Here is a 27,756-nt window from a genome sequence, read left to right on the forward strand (position 1 = left end):
CGGGTTGACTCCTGCTCTCTCACATTTTGGCGTCAACAAGAAAATTTAAAACGAGCTCCTGCAAATTTCTGAGTCGTAAACCGTCAAAGAAGCTGCACAGCAGCCAGAGGCAAAAATATTTGGATTCTATATTTATTCATGTTGGCAGCAGCAGCAGCAGCAGCTTGTGTGGTTACATGCAGTCAGAACAGCTCACCATCCATCCATCCATCCATACATACATCCTCCATAATCCATGAACTGAGGCAGGATACACCCTGGACAAGTCTTGAAGTCAAACTGCATCTTGTCTCGATCTTGGACAATAATATCTAGTTTTGTCGATATTAAGTGTCAATTCTTCAGGTGGACGCAAGAGTCAAACAAATGACGGTGGAAGAAACGGTTCAAAAAGTTCATGTCTTTACAACCCCCTCATCTGAATGTTAGCTATAGGTTTACTATACACCATCTGGTCTTGGTCTCAACCTGTCCAAGTCTTGGTCTTGTCTCAGTCTCTGGTCTTCGTCTTGACTTGGAAGCCATAGACCTCTTTCGCAGCAGCCATTCCAACATGAAATAGTCAGGATGCTGCGGTCGTGCATGTCAGTAGTATCACTGGTAACACTTATTTCATGTCCGACCGGCTGCTGAGAAAAAGGTCTATTAAGGCAGGAGTACTGGCAGAGAAACCACATGGACCAGGAAGCTTCTTGCTGTGAGGCAACAGTGTTAACCACTGTACCACCGTGCCGTGATCTCACTGAACTGAATCTTTCCTACCCAACCGCAGGTACTTTTCCAATGAGTGTGTACAGACAGAAGGGCACATGTTCAAAACCTGGATGAAACAGCTGCTCTCTCACTCTCATTCACCGACTGGGTCGCTCAACCGATCGATTTATACGTACTCGGTGATTGTACCCACAAAGTGTTGATCTAAAATCTGTTATTTTATGGTAGAAAAGTTGCTTTAATGGGTTTCAGCTATCGTCAAAGTTTATTATTTACGCCTGTGCTTCTCCGGCTTCATTGTTGTGAACAACTTACATCTTCATCATTCTCACTAGTTCTTCAAGAATCGGCCAAAATCTCATTCAAGAAGATATCAGCGTGGGAAAACCCACAAACGAATGAGGAGTAATGCCGTAAATTGGAATGGGAATTAGCCTCCCATCTCTTTGGGTTTATAATAATTATCCTTTAGTGACGCCTCTCCTGATCCTCAACAGGATTTTCTACCTTCCCTTTCACTTTCAGACCCTCCACGTCTCACTCTGTGCACCGATGCCTTTTACTCTGACCCACCACGATGGATCAAATCCTGCGTCTTAAACCGTCTGTCACGCTGCTTTGGTTCAACTGTTTATCCTGTTACCTTACATTAGGACACGCACACACACACACACACACAGGCTTATAATAAAAATTCACTTCATTATTACACGTGTCAAGAGCAGGTGGTGCATTGCAGCATTATACGGTTTTGCACTGAGGCGTTACTCCATCGGCCACAGTGCGTATAATTCACAACTTTAAGTAAACGCTGTCAAACAGCCGAGCTCTGCAGCATTGGAAAATGTTTTATAGAGCTCATTCAGAAACATGTTTTGTTTATATATATATATATATATATATACATACAATGCAGCTTTACATCACAAGCTGTAGGTGAGTTACCTCATGAATGGTTATTATCTTAACGTCTGGCGACAGGCCTCTTGTGCAATTATCCCAGTTTCAATAAATGTCACACAGGCAAGAGAGCCGCGATGAATTATGCTGAATTTTCAACACACACACACACACACACACACACACACACACACACACACACACACACACACACACCTTGTACTTGTCCAACAACCGTGGCCAAAATGTCAGTATCGTTACTGGAAAGAATAATAACTCAAGCAGAGCGGCTTGATTTTTTTTTCCATGTCAAACACATGCTGCATAATACATCGCTTGCACTGGTTTCCTCAGGGATAATAAAGTCCCCATGTCTCTGTCACGTACTGTACTCACGTGGGCGGCTGAAGACTCAGGCTGTAGAGCGGGTCGTCTAGTTACCGGAGGCTCGGCGGTTCCCACCACCTTCCGGTATCGCTTCTGATGAGCATTTGGCAGTCAAGTGTTGTAAAACCGCTTTAAGTGGTTGGTAGACTAGAAAGGCGCTATATAAATATAAGTCCATGTCCTGTATTGTACAAGGCCAAAGCCCTGGTTTGGTGGTTTGCGGGTCCTCATGGGTCAAAGAACCGTTTGTCTCCTGCCAGCTGGTTGATTGCTGTTAATTGTATTCACCTGCTGCATGAGGTGCAAATTAATGCTTGATTAAAAACAGCTGGACTGACTCTGAGGACTCTAAGAAAACAGAACCCTGGTCGTGACATGAAGTTGCCACTGCTGGACTTTCCAGATCTGTAAAATCCTGTTTTTAATTTTTACGAATAGTTGCGCAGTGTCGTGATTCATTCAAAAACACATTGAGCAGTTACTCCAACTGGACTTCCTTGGTCGTATTTCATTTTCCCAACTGGTAACTTCAAGGACAAACCCTGTAGGATTTAGTGCCATCTAGTGGTCAGCATGCAGATTGCAACCGCCTGAATAATCCACACCTCACCCCTCGCTTTCCAAGCACATCTCTAGAGCCAGATCTCCCTAGATCCAACCCAGCTCATTGTTCTAACACACTTTGATTTTGTTGGCGATGGTGTGAAGCTGGATATGAGCGTATAGCCAAAACATCGGAGGCTGAACAATCTAATTGGTATTTTGGCCTCAGTAAGAATGCTCCCCGAAATAACCCAGACTTTTTCTAAGTTTGCTAACTGGCAAACTTCCTTGGAATTCTTTTAGACTTGTTCAAGACCACGGCATTCATCAAAAGTATCGAGTCTGTGAAGATAGCTACAGGCTAGAATGGCGAGTTTCAAACTTGGAAAGCCACCTGACATTGATTACTCTGTATGAGTCTGCAGTTTGTAGTTTGTAAGAAGGTTCGGCTTCACAGATGCTTCCCCCCCTCCTCTTTGTGTTTTGCTTATCAATGAGCTTCAGACTAACTTTGCCATGAAAAATCTGGCTCTTCACATTAAGGTTTAATTCAGAGTCAAACAACATTTCTGACTCTGGGGCAGCTTGGCTGCCTCATGAAATGTTTACTTAACTAAACTTCCCCCATGATAAAAGGTTTAATCATAATATTGACTGTGGAGTCGCTGGTTGAATCTTTCAGGTGGGGATGAGATTGAATGAGTTTCACATATGCGATACAAATGGGATGCAAACAGAATGAGAAGCAGGGAAACAAAAACTCCATCAGTATACAGCCAACCAGCCACGCTCTCGATCTTTGGCTGCTGACGAGCATCCATTCCCTTTGACCCGTGTCTGACCTTGGCACCGATTGATCAGTTGTATCTCAATCAGCATACTGTAAGAGTGCGACCCTCTTAAACCTTCTGATCAGAATGATTTCCCCGTGGACCCCTTGATGGCTTCGTGTCCTTCCTCTCTCCTTTTCCTTTACATAACAGAAGGTCGGACTGGCAGTGAATGATATCACTGAGAGCGCACAGTCTATTTTTTACTTGTCACTGACTAAAATCAGCATTCTTGTAGTTGAAGTTTTTCCCATTTCTGTGCCCCACAAAAACCTGTCAGTTTCCCCTGAATCTACTTGGTGTGAAAATACCACTGAAATGCATTTATATAGTGGTAAAACCAACCATTACAGCTCAGACTAGAGGAGTTATTTTAGGGATAAAAGCTCTAAAAGCCCTCCATAATCTCATAATGGTAGAGAAAACCCAGGGATACACCATTCCCTTGCAAACACGGGGCAACTGAACTCATTCCTGAACAATGAAACGCATTAAAGGTAATGTGCAAATAAAGATTTATTACATATAGCTGCCATCAGGTGGGGTCCTCCATTTCATAAAAATACAATATGGGCATTACAGATTGATGTGATCCAATCAATATTCACAGACACTTTGTATTATATATGAGAGTGGTATGACCATGCTCATTAAATCTTTCATAAAGAGCACATTTATTATGTTGATGCATGCATTCATTCATACTTATGTAAAATTAGAACTGTGAGACTTTGACAAGAAGGGAACGCGGTGTTAAAAGTCCAACCATTCTGAATCTAAAGCACGTTTAGACGTCACCATACTCTCAAAACATCATTCACTCAAGCTCACTGTGTGATCTTTCTTCTTTATAATAGCAATATGCAAGACTCGAATTAAACTAGAAGGTCAAACAGGAAGCCAAGCGTATGATTAGCCCCTCTAAAAATCGAAAATGGGCCAAGACGTGGATCGTCACTGGACCGGAAATTGTCAATTAAAGCAACCACACTGTTAATTCTGCACAACTTCAATCCTTAGTATAATTTGAACAGGTGAGTTCTATAAAAGTTCACCCTCAGTACAGTTGTCATGAACGGGGAAATTAGTTAAGTACATTTCACCGGCAATATATGCAATTTACTTTAAAATACTTGCCAAGATTTTAAGATTTCGGCATTAAAATGTAGCCGGATGTTGGCAGGTATTGTTGCTGGAAGCTGCCTCTTGTTCTGGGTGTTGCTAAATTATAAATTGCATCATGGTAAAAAGACATGCCGTGCTTTGTTTTCTTCCAGGTAGTTTGGCAATCCTTGAATTTAGAGCAGAGATGAGAGAGTAAAGTGTAGAGGTGTCTTAAAGAGAGTTAGTCAAGCTTCTTGTTCTTGGTGTATTCTGTTCTTGTTGACTAGCAATAAAGGGATTTCCCATATGTATGGCCTGTTTGTAGCTGGTAATCCCCTCCAACAAATTATCTTACAACCCACACCATGAAAGTAGCATCCGGCATCGTCTCCCTGGGCAACATCAGGCAGTTACGATGTTGTTGCTATGTGACTGACAGGGTCAAGAAATGAACATCCTTAGCATATGTAACAACATGCTTTTAGAAGATTTCCTGTCATGAATATCTTATAAGTCGGTCACTCTAGTGGACTTGTGGTCTTTGAAGGCACCAAAAGAAACCCATTTCTATCCGTGACCATAAACCCAGCAGGTTCTACCACTTGTTACAATACACGTCTGAAGTGCAGATGGTTTTCCATCCGTTTTCTTTCCAGTAATCGAATCGAGCCACGCTGAGATGCAGTTCAACCCGAGAGTCAGCTCATAACCTTTAAAAGAAGCATGTACGTTTTCTGATTTTCTTTTCGTTTTACGATGAGTGTGGGCAAAAGGTAAAACCCTGCTCCTCCATGGCACCTTATTAGGAGCTTGTCTGTAGAAAGACGAGAGGACAGAGGGGTAGAGTACACAGAAGAGCAGGGCAGATAGAGATTGAGGTTTGTAGAGACGGAGAGAGGGAGGATGGCTGACAGCCTGCTGTGAGTCATATTAGCCTGTAGAGTTCAAATATAAAGCCTGCTACTTGTATTAGTCCGCCTACTGGGATAACACCATGTGGTCTTTTCAAGTCCTGATGCGACCTAGGCATTATCATCTTTATCTTCACATCCTACAAGTCAGTCCGGTCCTCTTTTCCCTCAGTTTCTATATGCATATCAATGCATTACTTCTATATCTTTGTGTCTGATCACAGAGGATAAAACAGTCTTATATTTATCATCCCTGTCAGTGTACGACTGCATTTACTTCATGGCAGCGCTTGATTTTTGATTTTCTACCTTTTCTTCAATTGAGAGCCTTGGCTGAGTCTTTGACTTCTGCAACAGGAGAAAGAAAATCTGTTCAAACACCCCCACAGTCACTCCGTGCACATCCTAGTAATGGTTTCCCCTTGACTCTGAAGGGTGGTGGGTAGCCTTGCTACCTGTTCATGACACCTGTAATGAGCTGGCTTTTTTTTCTTCTAGTTGAGCATTTTCTTTCTCATTGTATGAGCGAAGCAGAAACCATTGGATTTAATTTCTAGACGGTGTGGTTGGAGTCGTAGCAAATTCTGATTTCTATAAAGAGCATCTTGATGAAATTGATGATTTATGTTCGACCACAAAGGACCACTAATGCTGCAAATTATTGCAAATTGAAGTCAACAATCCCAAGGTGGTATTCCCAACTTTTGGTCAAAATGACGCCTGTGGGAAAATGTTTATATGTTGAGTCTCTGAACTACAAAAGCTTCCACTGAGTACACTATAGAGAGACCAGGACGAGTGCAATCAGGGGAGACAAGTGGATTAAGTAAACCTGATTGATATGTGATGACAAAGTCTTTGGTGCTTGGACTGCTTTTTTGTCCTATAGTCATAGTTTGCAGTAACCAACAGACTTTTGCATATTCAGTATTCAAAAGTTGTAGTTACAACACGGGAAAACAATAAAAGATACTTTAGAAAGGAACAAAAGCAAGAGCACAGAGCTGTGTCAACACAAAGGTCAGCACCGAAGTGATCTGGGGAAATATGATACCCAAAGACTCAATGTCAACAAAAGAAGAACAAAAGGTATTTTTCTTCAGTCACCCAAAGGTTACATTAGAAGAAAGAGTAAAACCAGCACAAGGACAATTCACCTTTACATTGATGGAGAGCTCTCATGCACATTTGCAGCATGTCTGGTAGCCTTCAAATTTTATAATGGGGACTAAACACATGCAAACATAGTTAACCTACATTTTAAATAGAGAATAGCATTTGCTCACTTTTATGGTTTACTCATTTGTAATTGCATGATTTTCAAAAGTCAAATTTAATTGTGTGAAGGTGCCTCCTTGTCACTTCTTTCTGCTGGCAAACAACAGAAAAATACCTTGAAGCTGTTGTGTGTGTGGGAAGCAATACCAGCAGGGTAAACCTAAAAACTGAACCTTTGAGAAGACAAAACACACAGTCAACAACAGGAAGCATCAGCAGGGAGAACGGGAAAACTGTAGCATCTTAATGTGCAGCAAGCATTAGTCTTAAACTACAGAGACTGAAGCCAACTAAGCTATGCAAGTTTTTTAAATTTGTTAGGTTAAATGACGACCCTTGATAGTTGTATATAAGTATTTCACTTCTGGCCATTCAATGGGATCATTTCTCCAAGAGAGCATCACAACATCATTAGAGTGCAGGCACAACTACTGGTGTGGACATCGGTCAGTTTGTCAGGTAACCTCCATAAAAAACACAACCAGAGGTAGCAAATGACAAATAGTGGTGTACAGTGGATGGCTTAGACGATGAGCTCATGTTATTCGATTGCAAGATGCCGTTAGCTGGCTAACGATATTAAGAATTGATTGGTAATCGTTTGACGGTTGACATTCTAAATACAGTGAATGAAATAATGTACAATATTGATTTAACAGTTTGATTTCAGTGGTCTCATCTGTCTAGTCACTGTGATTTAAGTTTAGTTTTATTTTTTGCACTTAGATTTAAATCCAAACAAATGGATGGACGTACGTCCACCCTCCATGTCTTCCAAGTGTCAAGTGTTCCTGTGCCGCTCTGTGACTTTGCGACCAGCCTGTTGCATTAAAAGCAGCTTGATAAAACCTCTCTCTAAGTAAATTTGACTCGACAAAAGACAGAAGAGACTAAAAGCTGCGACGTCGGAGGTCAATGTGCAGTCCAGAGGCAGCTCATGTAATGGAGGAGGCTGGCTTTTGTTGGTGGAGACACGCAAAGGTAAGAGCCTCAGAAAAGAATGAAAATGGAATGATGTGCCTCTGTTTTTTGAGTATCTCAGCTGAGACCTTGTTCACAGTTTTCCTACTGTTAGCACTTTTATGTACCTACAGCATATGCACACAGATAGAGGACTGACAAAAATGAATATTTTTTTGTCAACAAAGTCCCGGAAAATGGTCAAAGCCCAAAGTGATGTCGTCAAATATCTTGTTTTGTCCACAACGCAAAGATATATTTAGTTTACTGTCAGAGGACTAAAGAAATCAGAAGAGATAAACATTGGAAAAGCTGAAATCAAAGAAGTTAGACATTTCTTCTTGGAAAAAAAAGGATTACGAAAATAATCGGCAATTAGTCTAAACAATTATTTGCCTAATTGGATTGCAGATTATGCCTGAGAGCATCGACCTTTCCTATCTCAAAAATCTGTCTTGAAACAGCTTAAAGCAAAAATGTCAAAACAAATTTAAGCCCATAATTTAAATAGCTACATTGTCATAAGATTTACTAAGAGCATTCGTGTTCCCCAGAAGATAAACCCTTCCCATTCTGGACACTTTCCTCACAACCTTTAGGAGGCCATAACGCCAAATACTTACAAACATCTCTATAATTTAATTAACAGGTTATTAACTGATATACTGAAGACATTCATGCTCCTGAGGGGATACACAGTGTTGTTCATTCTTTCCATCACTTTTGTATTGTGTGTTTTAATAAAAAGCTACTGCCAGAGGCAATTAATTAATATGTCAGCCAATGTGTCTGCTAATAACAGAGTAAGAGGGGCCTGGGAATTCATCAAGCGCCCTTACTGCCGACTTCTTCCATCATTTATGTTTGAGGTGAACGGACTGCACTTCATCAGAGGATATCTGACGCAATGCAGATGGATTTTGAGACACTTATTCACTTCTGGCAAAGCTGATTTGATCTGATGTCTTTTTTATACCCTGAAAAGGATTTCAGCCTTTGGCACGTAGAACACAGTTCTTTAAATTCTTCCTACAGCTGTGGAGCTATGGGGGCGTGGGATTTACTGCATTAGAATAAATCACATTGTTTCCAGCCCATCATAGCAGCTGTCTTTTGAAATACTAATTTGCGACATTTAAATAAATGACCCATTTTGCTCTTTGTTGAAGAGGTACTGGACGGAAAACATTAATATACATAAGATGGCAATCTCGCGCCTGTACCTTTTGATGATACAATTTATTGCCAAGACCAAGGTCTCCTCCAGGTCAGACCTTGGCCCTGCTATTCAGAATCAAGGCTCTGAGCTCTGCTGCAGTTTTCATCACATTTGCTCTTGACATTAAGTGTCAGGTAGGGGAGAATCATCTTTACATTTCAAGCAGTAGCAAAAGTATAAAAGTAGTGACGTAAATAGATAGAAGTAAAGAGAAACTGCAACTCAAAGCATATGAACTGTAAAAAAAGGTCAAGGATATCACAAAGTTGAATTCTGCAACAAAAAAACAATACCGTCCTCCAAAGGAAAGACCACAAGGTAACCAAAACAGAACCAGTCCATAAGCAAGGAGCCAGGTCAGGGTGGACGGTTGGGTCAACAAGACAGTAAACTTTCAACATCGCCAACACAAGTGTCTTTTAACCATGACAGCTCCCTTAACTTAACCAAGTTTCTATGATAGTAACCATGAGGACAAAGGCTTCCAACCTCAAAGTAGAAACCGAACCCCCCATGATCTTTCCCTATGCTTAACCAAGTTGCGAGCTATTGTTCAATAGTAATTTGAAATGGGTTTTGAAGGCAATGACCAATGAAATTATCCCGCCGATAAGGGCGTTTGATCAGAAAATGGTCCACGTCGCTCTACAACATATGTACAAATCTATGGTTAAGGTACATGAATCTCGAAGTTTTCAGCACATTACAAGTTGTTAAAAAGTCTGAAAGCCAAGTGTGATCTTCATCCAGGCTGTTGCAAAACCTCGTCATGTTAAACATACCTGAACAAAAAAGGTATATCAACAAGTACAGTATGTAATATCTCAGAAAATAACGATAAAGGGGGGGAACATCTGTCCTAGGACAGAAACAGTCTGTGTACACAGCATCAAACACGACATAGGTGCACATGAGTTGAGGCGGTACGGGTCAGCGGAGGCTGCACGCTGCTCCGTCATGCATCGCTTGACTAATTGACAAAACGAAACGTCCTGATGCTGATGTTTGACTTTGTCAGAGTACAAGCCGAGCCTGTCACCATCACTCCTCACTTGTGACACCGTACACTTAACTTTACTTCTTCAGAGAGTGAAAGGAAGTCCGCGGGAGGAACAGGATGAAAAATTAAAAAGGGGACTCACAGATGTCACATCATGTGTGGCTAATGTTAAAAATGTTACGCTCACCTCACTGACTCTCTCCAGCTCTTCTCAGTGTCTCGCTCTCTGAGTGGGAGGCAGCTTTAGGATACATGAGGCAACCTTTAGAAATGATAAGTGAGATGTTTCAGTTAAGAGCATAAAATGTTCAAGAGCATCTGTAAACCTCTACATGAACACATGTAATGCAGCAATGCTTGTAACCAGACCAGGGTTATAAAACCACTGGAGTATGGAAAGGCAAAGTGCTGTTTATAAAAATAGAAATTTAGAAAGTTTAAATTGAATATTCAAGTATTTTCTGCCATTTTACAACCCTACCCTGAACCCCAAGGAGGCACACTGGTGAGAACCAAGAGGTTGGTTGAGGGTAAGGAATGAGCGTCAAGGGACGTAGGTGTAAGGCACAAGGGAAGAAATCAGGGTTGTGGATGGATGGAGAAGTTCAGATTGTGCCGGGAAGACGGGAGTCTTCCAGCAGCAAATCTCTCTTCCACCTCTGAGCTTGGATCAAAACAACAAGAACTGCTACAGGAAGATTCTTCATTCATTCCGACACCCACCTCCCCAAGGTATCAGATAATCGTTGGTGGAACATGTCTCTGAAGCTCCGAAGCTGGACAAGGAGCTTACCTCAGACAAGAAACGAATCCTGCAGACCTCCCAGAGGAGCTTTTTTTCCCTATTTCACTAGCACACGATGGTGAACATAAAACCATCACAAGAACACAGCGACCTGTCGAAGGAGCCCTTGAAGGAGCTTGGCAAAGGCAGATGAAGAATCCTAATGAATCTGGTGACCTTCTGACACAAGGTTGGCATGTGGCACTAATTGAAACGTGCCTACAACTAGAGGACGGATTGTCATAAACTCTGACACATTTATGTCCCCCTCAGAATAAATTTAAATAACTTAAGCCATCTACTTTTCATTTGGCGCTATCATTAGCTCAGCTGGGCTTTGTCGCAGTGTCCGAGGTGAAAAGACCTCTGTCATTGTGTCCGTTTGCTATTTGGCACTAAACACAGGTGTCTTTTTCATTTCGGTCATTGTGTCCATAGATGCTGCTGAGCTCGTTTACAATGCCCACTTGCCCAACTCGGGTCCTCGTCAACATATCTGTAAAAATCTGTAGGGATCTGGCTTGGGAACTGGAGGTGGACTGGTAGCTGGAGAGGTGCCAGTTGGTGTCACCTCCTGGGCACTGCCGAGGTACTCTTGAGCAAGGTAACTGCTCACAGGGCGCCGCTTTGTGTGGCAGCCCATCAGTCCATTATCTCTCCACATTTGCATGTCTATGAACATGTAAAAGAACTTCAGGGATCAATAAAGTATCTACAGTAATCCCTTGTTTATCGTGGGGGATACGTTCTAAAAATAACCCGCAATAAAAGAAATCTGTGAAGTAAGTTTTACAATTATTCTACATGTTTTAAGGCCGTAAAACCCCTAACCACACACTTATACACTTTTCTCAGACAGGCTTTAACATTTTCTCACATTTCTCTCTTATTTAAACTCTCAAAGTTCAAACTTTCGCAGATTTAACAAAAATAAGTACAATACTGTATTAGTAAATGAAACCAAAGATCAAAACCTGTTTTCAAGCCCAAACATTTTTAACAAATTTAATTTTAATGATCAATCTACGAGGTTTGACACATGAGAAATTATTACCAGTAACTCACGCGTGGTTCACAGTTCCTCTGACGGTGCCGAACGCAATGCGCGTTCATACTGTACAGTATGCCGTAAAAAAAAAAAAAAAAAAGCATGCAAAATTACACAAAAAAAAATCCACAAAACAGCGAGTCTGCGAAAAGTAAACCGCGTTATAGCGAAGGACAACTGTATTCTATTATATCTATTGGCGCCCCGTGGCTAAAAACACATACAAACACCTCCTGGTGCTCTGAACTCACAGCCCGGCTAACAAACGGAGCTAACGGCAGCTACAGTTGGCAGCAGTTTACTTCACTGTCCATCAGGAAACTCTGTAAATCACAGAGTTATTTAACAGTAGAAATGTTATACAGAGTTTCAAGCCTTCTGTTAACTCCGTCTAAGTCTGGCGTTGACATTTTCCATTATTTCATATTTTCACACAAGAACTGGACGATGTTGGACACACACACACACACACACACGCTTACAGCTCTATCTGAGCCTTGTTTGCATTATCCGTTTTCCTTTATCTATTCTTCTATTCGAGTCATCCGTGCTGGCAACAGGTAAACAAAGAAGTGTGGGTGACTTCTCCCAGCATAGCTTCCACCCGGTCACGGCAACATGCTGTTTGTGCATCAGTGAACATGGAGAAGAGATGTGCAGAGGGATGTAATGGAGAGAGAGATGAGGAGGGGGATCTGCTACTGCACATGCCTTTTCTATTGTGTGTGCTTTCTCTTCAGGGAATGGAGATTTCTTTTTTTTTCCCCCACCAATTCATCCAACCGTGCAGAAATGGTCCATCCAACTGTCATCCACTCCTTCAGCTACCGTATCTCAAAAGACTATGAATAATTCATGTTTAGGACAGCAGCGGGCGAGACAGACAAGAGATAGAGAGCGATGTAAACTTTGTTAGGGCTCGGGATTATTATGGAGAAAAAGAAACATTAAATCCAGGTTTGTATCTGATATAAAAATCTGATTGCAGATACTGCTAATAGAATGAGGTGCAGACAGGATGATTTCAGCGATTCATTGTCAACTGAAGGCCTACAGGCAGGTTTAATTTAGGCACACAGGTGGGCTCAGGTTCAGGCTGTGGCTTAAGAGCGAAGCCATGAGGTACATGACAACTCTGACAGTCAGGGAGCGAGTGAGAAAGGACTGGTAAATGTCTGCAGGGCTGATGAGGAACAGTGGGAACAGTTGAGGCAGGACAGGTGAACGGCACTGACAGGGGAAAAGAGGTTAACACAGGGCAGGAGAGAGCGCCTGGACGGGGGAGTGAGGTGACGGGGACAGAAGACAAAGTCAGAGTGGACGGAAAGAGAATTGGAAGTTATGGGTTTGGAGAATGGAGCAGATAGATATTCTCAAATTGACAGTACAAACCAATTTAAGACTAAACAAACTGGTCAAAAGGGTCAGCTCTGTCCTGGACTTCCCCATAGAGACCTCCAACAGCTCCGTCATCAACAAACTGCCACTCCCACCATGTAATGATGGAGCTCCACCACAGGTCCTTCATTCCAGCAGCTGTCAGACTCTTTAACAGCAGCAAGGCTTCATGAATTTCTTATTTATGAGTCATCTCTTATCCAGCTCAAAGTGCGACACAGAAAATCAGATCTATTCTAGAAAACATGTTAAATGTGTACATTAAAATACCAATAATATATCAAATAATTGTCAAACATAATTGTCATGAAGTAACTGAAAGAAACTCTTACTTACATTGGGTAATGAACAAAAGACGGTAAAGCAGCTGAGAAACACTCATCAAGATTTAAATGTTTGGAGACAAAAGAGGTGGAAGGTGAGTCCAGCCCTTTATATATACTGTGGGACGTTTGAAAGTGGAGCTCCTTGTGGCGAGGAGGGGAAATGCAGTTTGTAACACTGCAAGACTGAAGTCTGATACCCTCTTACATCCAAAGAAAAGTCAAAAGTTTTTAGGATTTTGCAAAGCCTGAGGATTAACTGTTGAACAACAGAGCAGAAACAAAAGCAGCTTTTGGCAATTTCAGTCAACTTTTTGTTGTTCTCCATTCAACTCGAGGTACAAATGGGAGGACTCGTCAAAGAAACACTCGCTCCCTCCACTTACTCCTTGTCTACAGTCCAAGAGAACTTGGAGTCCCCTCCATGTTTACTACTGTGGAGCCAGTTGTTCCTGATGAGGCTAGAGGGAATGCTCCTATTGGTCGTTGACACCGTTCATGTGATTGAGACGAAAAACCTCTGATAATATTAAACGTTTGATTTGACAGAACGTCAAGACGTAGACGCAGTTGATTGCGATGACGAGCGTAACTTTTAGGATTTCATACCGATTGATCGAATTACATGAGGAAAAATGAGATAAAACAGTAAATACTTATATCTTGTTTTACGTCATTGCTGCTTCATGTCAAATCCCTTCTGCCACTGTAAAATCTGCTCTATGAAACATTGCACTTCGGTTGCTTTCAGCATGAGTAACCATTTACATCCCCAACACCTACAAATCAAGAATTGTGACACTCTATTATGAACCCAACTAGTCTCTGAGGAAAAAGTCTGAAGGTGGTGACTCGCTCCTTGCTCTTTAAAGAGACATTCGGGATGTTGTGCTTTCATTTATGATTTGTCATTTCTCGCGGGTTGGATAAGATTTATCACCGCTGCGCCGTTCCAGCATGGAACAAATTTAGTGTCAACAGCAGCGAGGGGGGATGTGGTTGTGTGTCGTGGCTCATAGATAACCAAGAACTTTTGGCTGAATCCCTCCAACTTGCTGGTGAAACATTTCTATGAGTACACTGAACTGTAGATAAATGTGAATCGAGGTATTTGGACTGCAGAAGTTTATGTTTATCAGCAGGCTTTCCGAAAGGTCACCAACACATAGAAGGACGAGAAGAGAAGACTCATGCAAACGTAGCCTGACAAAGTTAATGGTAAAATGAGGAGAGATGGTATTAATAAAGTCCGAAACGACCGTTATTTTATTTTCCAGACGTGTTATTGTGCTGCCGGCTGCCCTCGCTGTCATGACAGGAGAGTTTTTAATGAGCAGCCGACTCTTCGGTTTCTGTCTTTCCCTCAGAATAAAGGCCAAATGTTTCTTGTTTGTGAGATTTCGAAAACTGAACTTAGGACTTTCAAAACAAAGTCTCTCATTATTGCCTCTGTTTGAAAGAGGGTTTTCCTATTTCTACGGCTGCGCCATCTCAGACAGAGCATAACCTGGTGCCATTAGCCCGTCTCCTGCCATCATCCGCGGTCGGTAATCTTTGTCTGCAGGTACAACAACCTGGAAGGTGCGTGACTCAGCCGCTGTTGATTTCACATATGCTACGCAGGAATATCTGTCAACCCTCCTTACATCACCCGAAGTGCCACATGTCGGCTGTTGTTTAAGACTGTTGATTTCTTTTCTCCCCAGTTCAGAAGTAATCAAATTTATTCTGGAGAAGCAGATGGTGTTTTGTTTTTGCAAAAATTAAACTATAAGTACCCACTGGCTATACCAGCCTCAGTCCACCATATGGGGGTGATGATATATTGATCTATTATGAAGTTTTAATAAAGGAACATTGATGTTTTTTGCCTAAAATCTGATGAATATGTCTAATTTTTTAAATTTAAAGGTCGAATAAGTGATTGAGGGTGTTTTTATATTTGCACTGTGGTTCATTTTGTCCACATAAATTAAGTATGCAGGTCAGTCTAACTTCCTAAAAGTGATGTTGATCATCTAATTAACTAAAAACACTCTTTCGTTACTCTATGCAGGAATTTTAGTCAAACTCGTACAACAACGCTTTAGTCTTCATGTTTTTCATACTTGAACGCACAGAGCTCACAAACAGCTCTGACTTCGTACCTCTAATCTACGTCAATCCTCAGCCCCATTTTTTGCTTCCAGTTATCTAATCACAGAGTGATTCGCACCTGGTCGATACAATTAACCACCTGGCAGGAAAGAAAGATCATCTGCACAAAATATTCTGCATTAAGAACCTCTAATCTGCAGGAAACACTTCATCTTAAACTGTTTCTAAATTAACTTTTTGGATCTAATCGCCGGAGAAAGCCTGATTGCTATCAATAGATGTTGATGATTTCTCTTTTACGTTCTGTCACAGTAATAATATTAAATTTGATGATATCATTAAAAGAAAAGATCCGCTCTGGTCTAAAAATATCTCAGTGAAGTCCTGTTAGACAGTCTGAAGGAATGTGGACCATCAAATCCCTACCAAATATGGTAAACAAGTCCAGTAAATCCTTTCTTTTGACTTCAAGTGCCAATACTTCTTCTTGTTAGTCTTAAGAGGTGTAATCAACCAATATAGCATCTGGCAGACACTGTGCTGAACTGTGCTGTTTTACCCCCCCACACCTCTTCTGCTATTGGTTGTGCCTTGATTTACTTTACTGGACCAGTCGGGTGTTCCAGCTCTGCACTATTTCATGGCCGGCACTGTGGAAAACCTGTGGAGGTTTTTACTGGAAATCAATGGATGAGTCATTAGAGGAAGCGTCCGCACCTTCGACAGACATGCACACACACCTATTGTATATCCGCTGGCCAGTAAATTACCCAACCAAAGCTAAATAACAAAGGTACAAATAGCTTTACTGTTCTAAAAGAAACTTTCCAGCCATAAACTAACAGATTTTAAATCATGTTGATGCTACACTGACTTATAATTCAATTCAATTCACTTTGTTTGCTGGGTTACCCAGACTGTGAACTCAAAGTGGGATAGGGAGGTTTTCACACCCAGGCCACGAGGGGAATGTGCCAGAACCGGAGCTGGGGAGGCGGGCATTATAACCAGGCTCAGCAGGCTTTATGGACATAATGACAGAGGCACAAAGACTGAAGAGGATGTTGACAGAAGAAGCTGAGACAAGAAAAAGAGAGTGGCCAAGCAAGAACCCACTGGACAAGATTAAATCTGGGACTGACATTCAGTCGTTGGCGAGAGCTTGGTGAATTAAAAGGCTGAAAGACAGACGCCGAGCTGGGCCAACTGCTGTTGGACTAGTCAGTAATATCAGCTGGCTGCTATGTCTGTTATGCTGTTGTGGACCTTGCTTGATGTTTGGCCCTAAGCAAAGTTGCTAAATTGCTGGTTTTTGATAGTAATGTAATCAGAACAAATACAGCTGTCCATATTTACCACAGTTGTATTACGCTCTACACAATGTGGCTTTCACAGCATTCATGACAAACATTGTTGGTTTGCAAACTTCACTATTACTCATTGTTGTTGGACCCTGTTGCCTGAATTCCAGCCAAATGTCTGGCCGGATCCAGATTTTCAGAAAGGACAGAGACAAAGACATGGAATTACTGTCTCAGATGGGAGAGATGGATGGTTTTCCATCAGTCCATCCATCCAATGCTCCATCCATCTGTGCAGCAGTCAAGAAGCAGTGAGGTGGGACTACATTTTTCAAGGACACATCCTTTATTTGGAAACTGAGAGGAAAGTCTGGCCTCCACGTTGGTTAGATTTCCTGTAAATGGATCTGATTAGAAAGGCCACAAGCCATTGTTCATGTTTGCATTATAAAGTCACTCATTCTTGATATTTTCCAGTTTTGACAGTGGGGATAATAATCACCACAGATCAAGAAGGAAAATTATGTTTAAATTTGGTTCGCCAACAATGTAAAAATATGTGGTTTGCCAGGATATATACAGCATGAGGTTAGAAACAGTGTGTCTGTGCAGTCTGGTGTTCTGTTTATCTGTGGAAAATAACACAAGATTTCCCCTTCTGGAAATCAACGGGGTCCAATTCTGAAGAAATGTTCCGTTTTATCTGTGATATGGGCTTTCCTCTCTTTTCTTTTTTTATCTTTTTACCTTTTTATTCCCTCCACATCTGCCGGTAGAGTTTTATTTGTTTCACCTCTTCATGGATCATAAACTCTGTCTCTGAATGCTTTTGTTTACCCGTTGTTTCCTCACAGTTTCATGCCAGGAAGAGCGAAGAATAAACTGGATGTTCAGTTTAAAAGTAACACGATGCTTATTCCTATAAAAGTTTCAGTGGGAGGAGAAAAAAAAGTGAATAATAAACTGGTGTAGTCAATGGGTCAATAGCTGCCAGTCAAATGCTGTTTTTTTATGGTAGGTTATTTGTCAATGGCTGCTAGTTAACTACTGTACTTTTAAAGTTACTAGTCAATCTGCCAGTTAATAATTGTGATTTTTTTTTTACAGGAAATTACTGGTCAATGGCTGCCAGTTAATCACTGAGGATAATTTTTCTGCAGTAAGTTACTTGTCAATAGCTGCTAGTTAAATGCTGTTTTTTTTGTTGTTGTTGTTGTTTACAGTAGGTTACCTGTCAATGGCTGCCAGTCACTGTGATTTTTTTATGGTAGGTTATTTGTCAATGGCTGCTAGTTAACGACTGTACTTTTAAAGTTACTAGTCAATGGCTGCCAGTTAATAATTGTGATTTTTTTTTTACAGGAAATTACTGGTCAATGGCTGCCAGTTAATCACTGAGGGTATTTTTTTGCAGTAAGTTACTTGTCAATAGCTGCTAGTTAAATGCTGTTTTTTGTTTTGTTTTTTTACAGTAGGTTACCTGTCAATGGCTGCCAGTCACTGTGATTTTTTTATGGTAGGTTATTTTCAATGGCTGCTAGTTAACGACTGTACTTTAAAAGTTACTAGTCAATGGCTGCAAGTTAATTACTGTGATTTTATTACAGTAAGTTACTGTGTAGCAGTCAACAGCAAAAGCTCTACTCTTTGCCTGCCCGGCACCAAACTACAGCCAGATAATTTTCTCAGGAGTCGGGGAGACCAAAACAGAGCTAACATCACATTTGTGTGGTCACCAACATGAAGTCCAAATCAATGCAAATGTTTCTCTGGATGTGTTTGCGAACACATTAGCCATGACAGTTTTATAAAGGTGTCAAATAACCAAACCCATAATGTGTGTACATCTCTTTCTATTACTCACATTGTTTGCATTATTCCTCTTCCTCTGCATACAAGCCGGTATCATGGGAAACATGATACATGCTGCTCTCATGCAAACTCTCTCTCACACATACATACACAGATTAGAGAGATGACACACCTGCAGTAAGTCCTAGAGTGCGGCAGTGAAAGCAGTGACACACACTCCTACACGGGGAGTGTGCAGGGGCTGATTAACTGTGTAATGGGCTTTTATACCAGCACTGTGAGCCGGATAACAGGTTTCATTGTATCACATGGAATTAATAACACTGAGGGCGAGGTGGATGACGCCAGAGACGTAAATTTAAACCCCTGGAATGACGACAGACTTTGTAACGTGGGGTTCTTAATGAATGACGTGCGGTGGTGTGTGGCAAATGATTTTTATGTGGAGGTGACTTATGTGCCGCTGGATTCCTGACAGAGTTTATTACAGCTGGTAGTAATTGTAGTGTGGTTTATGGCCTCAACATTAGTGAAATGTGAGCGGCCTTTCAAAGTGCTCTTCTAACATTTATTATCGTCTCCTGTAGATTGACCTTGACATCCGATGCGTGATGCTCAACTCTGCAACACCAGGATCGGCTCCTGAGAAAGGAATGACATTTTATATCTGAGAATTGATCAGGCAGCTGGAATAATATAGATCATCTGGGCGCCGTAGCTGCACAAAGAGTCCTGCTACGAAGTCAGTCAAGGTGTTATGTTAGAGTTCACCCGGAAAATATAAAACCAAACGCAGAGCGGCAAAATAATTATATACTATATAAAGCCAATAAAAGCTATTGCATAATGTGTTTTGGACTGCTTCTGTGGACATAAAAGCCTCGTTCTAAGGTAACAAAATTCATATTTTTATGTGGTTACACACTAATGAAAACAGAGTTGTGCATATTTTATCACATTTCTGTCATAATCTGGAAAGAGAGGTCCATAAATCTGACACGTTGGACCTTTTAAAGGATTTTAGAGTTTATAAAATAATCAACATTTGAACAGTTGACTGCACTTTGAATCTTATTTTGGGAAATTCTAAATTCCCTTCTTATGAAATGTGATCTGAAGAGTCACCGGCCATGCAGTCCTTAAAGGTGCAGTGTGTGGGATTTAGTGGCATCTAGTGGTGACCTTCCAGATTGCAAACAACTGACGCCCACTCGCCTCACCAGTCTACAGTTTGCCAGCTAGCTCTACAGCTATAACGGTTGGATTTCTGCATCCAACACTTCCCCCGTCAGACGTGTGTCACAGTCTTGCAGATAATCTCTTTCCTGAAACCATCCTCAGTATATCCGTCAATGTCTGTCATGTTCCCTTGGGGTGGCTGGGCCCATTAAGTTTCCCCACTCACCCCCACTCGCCTCCATCAAGTTGACATCATCTGTCACGCTTCGCATCATCCGAGCTGCCCCATCAGTTGACCTTCTGTTTAACCTGCCTCATGCATATTACACTTTGGCTTAGTTTGGAATAACCTGAAGAATAACCAGGTAGTTAGAACGACTGAAGAACTGACATATTTGAAGTGGGATCTTTTCTAATTATATTGTTGGACTGTAATATCATAATTTCTTCCATTTTCATGTTTGTTTTTTATCAAGACAGAGTTTCTCCCAAGCTTCTAGGAGTTGTTGGAACCAATTACCTTCGCAAACCCTTTTTGAGACACTGTATATCATCTTCAACTAAACATATACACTCGATTTGACTAGACATGTACAGTGAACACGTGTAAACGTTTCTGGACCATTACCTTTGTATATATCTGTGGATAGACTTACTGTATGTTACACTTTTCCATGTGTGGACAGTTTTCCCGACACAGGAAGGTACGGGGCGTTGCAAACACAGAATGTCTGGAACTCAAAATATCAGAACAAGACACTTGCAAGGAGTGATTCACGGCCCAAATTTGGATTTAGTTGCCAAAAGACTACACTAATATACACATCGTATAGACAAAGCATTTTTGGTTACAGATCTCCCCTTAAAGCACCACAAATGTCTACATTTTCAACATCCCTAAGTGCCTTACAAGGCAGACCTCACCTCACAGCAGTCCTTGATTATACACATTACAGATAACATGAACTCATAGCCTAGCAACTGTAACTTGGCAGGACATTAAAGTTCGGATGCTGAAATGGTGTACATGGGACTGTAATGTTGTTCTTTATTGAATATGGGGGAAGTTTGCCAAACACATCAGCTGGGCCTCATCCTAAAAGCTTTTTCACTTGTAAACATAAAAGCGTGCCGCTTGGCAGCCAGACAGAGATTCAGTGTGATAGCACATTTTTCCTTGTTATGCTTTTTATACTATTTAAACAAAAGAGGAATGTCCAACATGCTGACTTTTTGCATGGGTCATGCAGGTTTTTGCTCAGAATTTCATGAAGCCAGAAGGACTCAGAGTTTTTACCAATGTTAGCTTCCCAAGATCCCATGAAATGGAAAGCAGAATGTTATTTGCTACTGCATATTTACGAGTTTCCCTGTTAAGACAGGCATATGGGTCACGGATACTGAACAGCGTGTACAGTAGCTAATATGGAATATTATGGAATATATTATGGAAGTAGCACTATGAGCTAACGTCAGCATCTACCTTCCAGTGAAATAGAATCAGGTTTATTGTCAAGTAGGTTTTCACATGCCAGTTTGACGGGGAGTGCAGTCGCCTACGGAGGTGTTTTTCTCTCGTAGTTTGGCTCCTGGCATCCTGGAGGTGAGTTATCTAACTACTAAAGTCAGTTAGCTGCTACTTCGCAATCTTTTCATCAGGAAAGTTTATAATCACCTCGGTGGTGTAACGTTATTCTCTGTTGGTTTCAGAGGCTGTGGTTAAAACCCACATTCTAGCTGTTGAGCCCTGTTCTATTACTTGCCAACAGCAAATGCCATTAGCAGTTAATTAGCGGTTAGATACTTTAATAAAGCTATCTGTGTTTTGATTTCATGTGGACTAAGACCTCAGAGTGGTAAATCTCATAACAACACTATGAGAGTGAGAAATAGATAGAGGGAAGAAGAGCTGACAGAGCAGGTACACCAAACCAACAACTTCTGTTATACTCATGAATACTAAGAAGTCTCCGACAGCCTCTTGTGACCTCACCTTAACCTCACCGTCGCACACAAGCATACAGTATACACTCTTGCATTGTGAAACAACAAAAACACACCCATGATTCCATTAAAACCCAGTACATGAATGATTTTTCTGGCCGGCCTCCATCTATAAGTCAGCATCGTCCCACCAACAATTTACATCAGCTCGGAGGCTGAACGAGATGGGGACCGACACGGTAACAATTTAAAAATAGTTGTTCATAGTATTAGTGTTCTGCTCCACACTTGCTGTTTGAATTTCCAATGAAAAATATTGCAAAAATACCTCCAAGATTTTAGACGTATCAAAGCCTCTTTTTAAATTTAGAAGTTAATTAACAGAGGCTTACCCGGACGGTTTCAAAGAGTGTCTACAACACTGGGAACTTAGTGTTGATTAAATATTGAAAAAGGATAAAAGCCACACATCAGAATCAATTGCACAAAAGAAACAGTACGTCAGTGCTTATCACTGTAGCTAAAAGGAAAGGTACTTTCTAAAGATAGCCACTGGCCTCACATTTGGTGCTGGGTGATCATGGATTTTAACTCTCAGAGGGGCTTGAACCACCGACCTTTTGGTTGGGAATAAATATATAAAGAGGATTTGATGATAAGTTACATATTTGCTCAGTGTAGCGTTGGGGATTGCAGTCGGTCCACCACTCTGGTCCAAACGAAAACATCTGAATGACAGTTTGACAGCTTGACATTCAGTTTTGTATTGACAGTCATGTTCTCCAGAGGATACATCCCGCTGGCTTTGACACTCCCCTGACTTGTCCTCTAGTGCAACCATGTGGTTCCACCAATGGATTGGCACAGTTCATACAATATTCGTGGTACCCAGAGGATGAATCGGTATGACTTATGGTTATCCCATCACTTTCTGTCCACTGCCACCATGGAAGGTGGCTGTTTGCCTCCTTCCTTCCTAGTGTCTCCTGTTCCTCATCAGCCAACCAAACCCCTGCAACATTAAAAACCAGCTCAATCTCTCAGATGATGCCAGAATTTTCAGGCTTCCTTGTCGTAACAACGCTATGGCAATATAGGTCTTTGTTGTGGATCCTGTCCTGCACCGTTCCTGAAACCCTAAAACTGGGTTATCTTGCACCGCACTATGAACTACACATAAACTTTTGATCTCTGGTTTGTGTTTGCTCATTGGATCCGCTACCGTTCTACCATAACTGAAACGTCCTGACAATAATTGGATGGAAACAAGCACTGTGCCTACATACAGCCTCACAGAGCACTTAGCTCAGTAAGAACCGCCTAAAGTGACAGAAACCATCTTTGTTTCTTTAGAGTGGCCCATGTCCTATCTGAAAACATGGACATTGATCGATGGATGTAGGTATTCTTCTCAAATGTTGTACATTGAGCTTGGGGAGATGTCTCTTCTCCTTCCTACCATCCTGTCTGTTCCCTTCCTCTTATCCTGTCCTGTCCTTCATTAGTTTGATCCCGTCTGACTGGCAGCTGCACGAGCTTAGCTGCTTTCTTTAGTTTGCATCACATACAGGAAAATGGATTGGAAGGACGGAAAGATGCATACCCGAAAAAATCTCACTGTAACATTTTTGCATAAGCCACATTTCAAGAAGGTCCAGTGCAGAACTGGCTATAAAAATCAAGCATAAGAGTCAAAGTTTCCAGAAAATGTGAGACAGTTTTACTTGATTTACTTACTTTTTGACACAATTCTAAATTTTGAATGAAATCAACTTGTGATTTACTAAAACAAAAGCTTGTTTGTACATATGTGTTATGTTTAGGCAGTAAAACGTTGGCGCCAATGCTCTGCCTGGTTGCAATTTGGCAAAAAAGAAGAAAAAGCGATACAATGTCAGGATTGTCATTACCAGTAGGGGAGCAATGGTTGTACACTAGCCTGCCAGTATTAATGCACTATGTGAGGAAGTACATAATATATAGTGTACTCCATCAATTAAAGTATCTAAATTGAGACACAGCCTCAGTATCATGTATAGTAAGGAAGAAGCTGTGAGGTGCTGGTAAGATCCGAAAAACAAACCAAACTAGAGAGGTTCCCAAAGCATTGGTTCATTGTATAATCATGAGGTCATGAAACTAATTTGTAAAGAAATAAGATAAAGGAAAAAACAACAAAGAAACACGAAGAAAAGGGAAAACATTGCTCATTAAATAGAAGCTACAGCAGCTTTTGTCCAACCATCACAAGAGAGCAAGTCAACCCAGAGTGCTGAAATGATTAAAGGCATTTCCAGTCTGTGGGATTCCAGGCAGACATCCATCACAGCACATTAACAAGCACAAAACTACAAAAGCAGCTTCATATCCTGTCTATAAAAGCAAACATGGGTTGCTTTTATGATACATCATGGAGTTTATGCTGTCACCATATAAAGACAATGGACCGATTCCTCATTGCTGATGTTCAATATTCTTTAATAATAGACTTTTCTTTAACATGCATGTGTAAAGCTGCACCTGACTACATTTTAGCTACTTACAGCTTTTTATTTCTCCCACTTCTGCCTCTCAGGGAGTGCACATACTGTAGTTACATGTGTAAAAAACTTAAGAGACAGAAATAGGCAGCAACCGTAGGAACAGACTGTATTCTTTGTAATATTAGACCCAACAAATCCCAGCATGAGCAAGCACTTGGCAACAGTGGCAAGGAAAACCTGACTTTTACAGGCAGAAACCCTGACAAAACTGGTGGACAGACATCTGCCATGACCAGTTGAATTAGATAGAAAGAGAGACAAAGATGCACAACGACAACTATAACTTTAATGAAAACATGGCTAATAATAGTATTCATAGTTGGCGTCAACAACGATCCCCAATATAGGCGAAGCTGCAATCCATGACAACCTGCGAGACGAGAAAGCCGACGATCTCCACATACTGTAAGAAGCTCGTGACATGCATTGATGGTACACAAATGTGTTCAGATGGAGAGAGAGGAACAGAAGAGCTCAATGCTGTTGTGGAGAAATCGCTGGAAGTCAGCGGTCAATGGTCAGGCCAGGAGTTCGTCAAGTGAAGCACGAACCTCCTCTTGTTTCGTTTGTTTTTTTTGCTTGCTCCTGATTCATATTGCCGTTTGGAGGCTATCTCCCGAACCTGCATCCATGTCTGTTTTGTATGTTCATTAGGCTGAACATGATGAGCTCTCCACAGCCACTGGTTATCAAAATCCTCCAATACGGTTGCCAAGCAGTGTGTTGCATGAAATCAAGTTCTATACTTGCTCGAACCAGCCTTTTTTTTTTCTTAATGTAAGAATCTGTGTCCTGAAACAGATTTCCTTTAATGCAGAGCTTACATGGTGCAATACCTGACATATTTCACCAACACCGAGCTGTGTGTACATGGTTGGAAGGCACGTCTTTGGAAAATGTCCTTTGGTCAACGAGAATGCAGGAGGAGAAAGAGGAAGAGAGCCGGTTTTAGAGCCGTGCAAACACACTTTGTTCATACACTCATACACAGGAACATGCATCACACACTACACACACAGCCGAGTGTGTGAGTCTTTTATTAAACACTTGCTACCTCCATGACAGTACACATTCAGTGCTGGCCGTGCCCACACACAATCAAGCTTAGATAGAAGGCTGCATATGCCTCTTCCACCACCACACACACACACACACACACACACACACAAACAAGCAAGCAAGTGAATAGAGTGTGTGGGTAGTGACAGGCGTGCTGTAGCACACTGGGACAAGGCGAAGGAAAAGGAAGGGGTGTGCACCAAAAGCCAATGAGAGCTGACAAGTCTCCCCACAGGCTTTCAGCAACCCAACCAACCCAACACAGCAGTCTGCTCTGACTGTGTGTGTGTGTGTGTGTGTGTGTGTGAGCATATCAGAAAGAAACTGGGAGTCAGACACAGAGAGATCGACAGTTTCATGCAAAAGAAAAGTGAAAAAGAGCAGCAGAGCTAAACTAATCTCTGATTTCTACCTTTCTGTATCTTAAGGAAACTGCATTAAAAGCTTCAGTGTGATTTAAAGTTATAATCCTTCAGATTTCCAGGAAATCAGGCCCAATTCTTCATATTTAGGATTTGCGATAGCCGACGATGTATTTGCATTCAGCAATTATCTTGTCATACAACAATTTATATGACTATTTCTGTGCTTGGATTGCCTTCACAAACAGTACAAAGAAAAAACAGACATGCTCGTAATCCGGCACAGTTTTATCTCATTGATAAGAGTTTTGAGTTCAGTGTCAGAGTTGTTGTTGTTAAGTTAATGCTGCTGCACTGACCATTAATATGGTTATTATTGTACTGTGAACACTCACCAAATATGGTTCTCTCCACAACTCCACAACTCTATGATGTCAAGTTTGCGACGCTCTTTTGGTCCCAGTTCATACCCTGAAGTGAAGCCAGTGTGGAAGTGCTTGGGAGGCGCCAACACAGCTTCGTTGCTCATGCTCTGTCAGTTCTTTATACTGTCATTGTACCACACAAGAAGTGTTTCGGAAGCCGAGCCCGCTGGATTTAGTTAACAACTCGTCTCTAAACTTCTTGATTCTTTCAAATCTCCATCTGCAGCTGGATGTTCAGCTTCCTGACGGGCAGGCCGGGTTGAGAGAATCCTCCCCGCTCATCCTCAACACAGGCGATCCGCAAGGCAGCGTACTCAACCCCTTCCGGTTCTCCCTGTTCACCAACGACAGTGTGTTTGTTTACAATCTGATTATCCAGCAAGGGAGTGGACTTGTGGACTTGGTCGGCAGCTTCAAGTTCCTCAGTGTGTGCATCTCCTGGACATGAACACTAGCATCCTCAGACCTCCTAACTCTTAATCTAATTGGACTACTGTCTGCGATATGCATTAGAAACCATTACTGCTGCTGTTTTACCAGGACTGATTGTCCAATACTTTACTCTTACATGCAATGTTTAATTTTCATATGTTTTTATAGTGTAGTATGTCTTATTTACATAGTATGTTCTTGTTTATTCATCATGACCCTACGACAAATTTGTTGAAGTACTTCACTGTCACTGCTTTTGCTAAAATGAAACTTGCAAGACTTGCAAGATCGGGAGCCGGCATGACATCAGTTGTCACACTTCTGCAACTTAAGGGAGTTATTTCTGCTCCTTACGTCCTTTACTTATTCATTCCTTACATATTACATCGCTCTGGCGTCTGTCTGATGCATGTTCTTCCCCCGACAAGTCAAGCCTCCTAAAATAGGCATAAGGTGTTATAGTCACATCTTTCAAAAAAACGAATCCAGCATTATTCTATAAATGTGAAACTGGCAGCAGTGAAAGCAGGACCAATTCAGCAGTTGCTTGCACAGCATTCACTGTGTCGCTAAATTATAACAGCGTCTGCAGTGACTTCGGTCACCAGCAGCATCAGACCCATAGATAAAATATAAACCTTATTTGCTCATTTGCAAATGTAAGCAAAGTGGACGTCAGAAAGTCTCACGGGTCTTTAAAATGCAAAGACAAACACTGATCAGTAATTAAAAAACACGGACAGAGAAGATTTCCCTTCAGATCTGGATGATTTTTACATTTTTAAAACGTCCTTGACTCGCCTGTCTCATTGAATAAATGTGCCTCAATACACAACCCCCCCTCGGTGGAAGCTTAATTGACAGCCATTAAAATCCCGTAAATCTCCAGTGTTTGTTTGCTATTCTTCTGCTTCATCACTACCGATGCTACCAACTGTCACTCAGTGGCAAAGCTTCGGGAGGAAGATCCATCGCTACAAGCTTCCTGTATTAAAGCCTCGTGGGCAGGGGAAATAAAGTCAATCACCTAATGATTGAACACATTGCTACACCATATGGAGCCTGATAGAAATCATCATCATCAATAGAATTTCTGATATTAGTCAGCGAGTAAAGGCATACTGGTTGCTTCTGTGCATAGTGTTGGGTATAACGGAGCTCCAGTGGTGGAAGAACTATCATGATTGTGGAAATACTTCTCAA

At 41.4% G+C, this 27,756-nt stretch overlaps 1 protein-coding gene across 3 annotated transcripts in view; it reads right to left on the reverse strand.

The window, feature by feature from the left end:
• The window catches only part of htr2cl1 (5-hydroxytryptamine (serotonin) receptor 2C, G protein-coupled-like 1), a 141,851-nt gene extending 128,381 nt beyond the window's left edge, over nucleotides 1-13,470 (reverse strand). The window contains exon 1 of one of the 3 annotated variants that reach the window (XM_027287882.1): nucleotides 13,413-13,470. The gene's annotated coding sequence lies outside the window, so the exon portion shown is untranslated. Of the gene's footprint in view, nucleotides 1-2,010; nucleotides 2,050-13,412 lie in introns of those variants that run through there. The other 2 variants (XM_027287886.1, XM_027287880.1) reach the window with 2 other exon arrangements.
• Nucleotides 13,471-27,756: the final 14,286 nt, after the last annotated feature.

Source organism: Larimichthys crocea, chromosome XIV (assembly GCF_000972845.2).
Source record: "Larimichthys crocea isolate SSNF chromosome XIV, L_crocea_2.0, whole genome shotgun sequence".
NCBI lineage: Eukaryota > Metazoa > Chordata > Actinopteri > Sciaenidae > Larimichthys > Larimichthys crocea.